At 57.6% G+C, this 4,200-nt stretch overlaps 1 non-coding gene across 1 annotated transcript; it reads right to left on the bottom strand.

The window, feature by feature from the left end:
* Positions 1 to 809: 809 nt before the first annotated feature.
* TRNAS-UGA lies at positions 810 to 891 on the bottom strand. Its single transcript has one exon. It is a non-coding gene; the product is annotated as a tRNA-Ser (tRNA).
* Positions 892 to 4,200: the final 3,309 nt, after the last annotated feature.

Below are 4,200 nucleotides of genomic sequence, written 5' to 3'. Positions count from 1 at the left end.
GCGCCAGCCCCCGCAGCACCACAGGGCCACTCAATGAACTTCCTGTGGGGAAATGACTCCTTGGCATCCAACTGCTAGAGTGAGAGCCAGGAGAGAGCAGTGTCTGGCTCAGCTTGGGGGAGAGAAGAGACCTGGTGAGTGCGGATCTCCCTCAGTCTCCCCCGCAATGCTGTCAGTTGTATTGTCACTGTGATAATCAGTGCTTCCCTTCAGGGCCGGCCCTAGAGGGATCCGGGGTCTGGGACGAATCCCCCCTTTCCTCCCCAGGCCCTGTCCCCACTCCACCCCTTCCCCCAAGCCCCCACCCCTGTCCCATCTCGCCCCATTCCTCTCCGTCTCCCACCTCTTCCCATCTCTGCTCCTCCCCCTCCCTGCCCAGCGCCTCCTGCACCCCACTGAACAGCTGATCACTGACAGGTGGGAGGTGCTGAAGGGGAAGAGGAGGAGCTTGTCAGCAAGGCCTGTAGTGCCGGGGGGGGGGGGGAGCTGGCTGCCAGTGGGTGCTGAGCACCTATTTTTTCATTGTTGGTTCTGCAGCCCCGTAGCTCCCATGGAGTCGCTGACTCAGCTCCTTTCACACTCTAAAGAGAGGAGCAGAACCAGGGCTATGGCTGATCTATGGGGCACCAGGTGAGTGGCAGAGGCTTCAGGCGCTGAGAGGTTGCCTGACAAAGTGTGAGGTGGTGTCCCAGGGATCTCTATGAAAGGAGCAGAACAGGATTTACTTGGGGTAGGGAGAGAATTGAGAGTGCCTCAGGGAGTTGTACAGAGGTATTGCCCGGGTGAGGGACTGGCTAAAACACAGGCCTCGCTGTGAGCAGGATTTGAACCTGCATAGGGGAACCCTATTGGATTTCAACCCCAACGCCTTAACCACTCGGCCATCACAGCTGTGAGCACAAAACTGCCCCAATGCCAGAGAAACTGGTAAAGAATCACAATGCCCAGGCATGAAATCATCTAACTACAGAATTCCCACTGCAAACCTGGCCCCCAAAGCACAGGGGGGATTGGGGGTTTGTTCTCTTTGCTTAGCCATGTGCAGTCGCACAGAGAGTGTGTTTAAAAGTCTCCCCTTCCACAGAGCGGGAAGGGGAAATGATTCTCAACTTGAAGCCTGATTTAGGGTGACCAGACGTCCCGATTTTATTGGGACTGTCCCGATATTTACTTGTTTGTCCCACATCCCGACTGATGTTTGGTCGGGACACTGGACAAACAAAGAATTTTGCCCTCTGCTCCGGCGCACAGGCAGAGCCCGGAGGGACACTCACCCCCATGACTCCGCCCCCTTCTTCCCCCATTGGATCCTTCCCCAAATCCTCACCCTGGCCCTGCCCCCAGCCCCACCCCCCCACTGCCCCATTGGATCCCTCCCCAAATCCTCGCCCTGGCCCTGCCTCTTCCCCAAGCAGGTGGCATCCTCCTCCCTCCCAGGTCTGCACACGGGCTATGGCCATGGCCGGGAGCGCAGCATGGAGGCTGCTCCAGCCCTGGAGCCTGTGGGGCAGTGCAGTGGGGCTGGGGGCAGTGCAGAGCAGGCAGGACCCATGTGGACGGGGGGCGGAGATGCATGTGGGGCAGACACGCTCCTGCCAGGAGGGCCCGGGCCCGGTTGCCTGGTTTGCCCCTTGCCCAGGAGCTGGAGGAGGGACCTGGAGAGCGGCTCAGCTGCAGAGCTCGGAGCCCAGGCTGGGCCCAGGAGCGAGGGGATGGGGGAGCTTGGGGTGTATCGGGGGTCAGAGCCGAGACTTGAGTGGAGATGGGGCTGTGCCACTGCCGCCTGGCGGTGGGGGGGAGCTTTTATTTTTTTTGCTCCACCCCCCGCATCCCGATATTTAATCTTTGACATCTGGTCACCCCAGCCTGATGTGAATGAGGATGTCTGGACCAAGGGGGCAGGGACTGGCCTTTGCTAGAGAAACCACTGTCAAGTTTTAGCCAATTAGGACAAATCAGCAAATAAGAACAACCTCAGGTATCAGTAACTGCTATAGGTAGCAAAGTCCTACACGGAGCAGTTTCTGGCACTACACCTGCACAGCTCTGCTCCCCGGCTCTTCTTGGGCTCCTGCTCTCTCCTTAGCTCCACCCCACTCTGGCCCAGGCAGTTCCAGCTCCCACGGAGGATGGGACCCCCTGGCCTGCTGACTCCCTCATTACACTGCCTGGCCTGTCAGTGCGGCTAACTTGGAGCTTTGGCCTCTCCCCATTGCCCAGGGGACTGTCAGTCTCAGGGGCCTGATTTCCCATTGGCCCTTCCCCCTCTTTTTGGTGCTGGGAACTAGGCAACCAACCCCCGCCCCCCCCCCACACTAAGTTTTAGTAAAGGGCCAAGAGCCCCCTTACACAAGCCAGCCCCATGAGGGTCACCGATGTGCAGAGATGGCAACATGCGCTGGTAACGGGCACACTCAGGACTCTGAATTCTGCAATCTGAGTTCAAATCTCAGTGGGACCTCGTGTTGGCTTGTGGTGAAGCCTGGGAGCTCACAGGCCTCCCCTTCCCTGTCTCCAGCTGTGCAAGAGCCAGTCTCCCCCCCCCCCCCCCCGCTGGGTGACTCACACCTCCTAGAGCCAGGTCTCTGGCTGCGGTGGCTACAATGGGTTGGGGCTCTGGAACTTGCTACCCTGGTGGTTGGGATTCTTGCTGCTTCACCTGATGCCCACAAGTTTGGCCCTGGTGCTTCCTGCCACACTTTTCCTCTGGCCCACATGGTGCTTGAAGAAAGGAGGCTCAGGGCTGGGATTGATAGTCAGGGCTTGGCAGGAGGGAAGAAGATTCCCAGGCTGGAGCCCCACACACCTTCCCTCCTCCTCGGGGCACCTAGAGCACAGGCAGCACAGCTCTGTCCGTTGGACACCTCGGCAGAGTAGGTGAGTTCATGTAAATACAGTCTGGTCTCAAAGCCTCCCCCAACCCTGGCTCAGCACTAGCTGTCAGGGGAGAGCTCATTCACACCTTGCTTCCAAATCATCATTTGAAATTCTAAGGTTGGCCAACATTGCCGAAGCCAATGCACCAACATTGTCAGCAAACACAACAGCTGGGTGAGGAAACCAGGCTTTGTCCAGACTTTTCAAACCTATTTTACTTTCTCAGGTACAAGTATTTTTCATACGTTGGACCTGCTTTTGAAGTGTGTCTTAACGTTTCAATTTCCATTCAGATTTGCAACCAGTGACAACACTGGCAGCGCTGCATGTAACTAGTTGACCTTGGGGGGGGGGTGTTGGGGAAATTCGGGGAAGGGGTGCACAGCCCCCTGGCTGGGGGGCGTATAGGGAATGCCTGGTTTCACTGAATTGAGTCTCCTACTGCAGCACCTCAGTAGGTTACATCAGAGAGGAGCTGCAGTGTCTATGCAGTGGGATGCCTGTGCCTTTAAGAGCCCAGCCCTGGGAAGCCCATGCTGAGAGGTGCTGCCTTTGGGAGGGGAAATAGAAAAGCCCCTCTGCTCCCCCCTGCATCTTTGCAAACACGGGAGTCTCAGCCCGCTAGGGTAACTGCTACCCCTCTGTCCCTGCCTGTGCTGGGGTTTAACCCTCTGGCAGCACCTCCCCCTGGGCTTAACTCCCGCTCCTTCCCCCCTCCCTGACTTTGCCCTTCAGCCCCTCTCCTAACTCTGCTTCCAGCTGCTTGACCCCCCGACCAGTCAATTTCAACCCCCTGCTCAGACCCTGGCCACACCCCTCCTCTGATTTGCCGCCCTTTGCCCCTCTTTAATCCCTCTAAAAAGTAGGGGGGGCTGGGTCCCATTCTCTGGGGTAGGGCTGGGCGCCTGGCCCCTGCCTGCCCAATGCTCAAAGTGCCCCATGATCTTGCGGATGTTTGCCGAGTGCTGCAGGGTCACCTGCAGGGAGAGAGAGACGCGGTTAGGAGGTGATACAGCCAAGGGTGCCTCACCCAACACTGAGATGCAGCCACCTCTGGGGTGGGTTGCACAAGTCAGCAAATGAATTTGGAACAGGAAATGCACTGAAAGGACCAAGGCAGCTGCAGAAGGTGGAGAAAACCAGAAAAAGCAGGAGCCCTGGATCCCAGCCCTGCCCCTCACCCAGGGTTGTGAGTTCAATCCTTGAGGAGGCCACTTAGGGATCTGGGGCAAAAACTGGTTCTGCTAGTGAAGGCAGGGGTTGGACTCAATGACCTTTCAAGGTCCCTTCTAGTTCTAGGAGATTGGTATATCTCCAATTATT

Source organism: Mauremys reevesii, linkage group 12 (genome assembly GCF_016161935.1).
Source record: "Mauremys reevesii isolate NIE-2019 linkage group 12, ASM1616193v1, whole genome shotgun sequence".
NCBI lineage: Eukaryota > Metazoa > Chordata > Testudines > Geoemydidae > Mauremys > Mauremys reevesii.
This window is presented reverse-complemented; position numbering and strand designations above follow the sequence as displayed.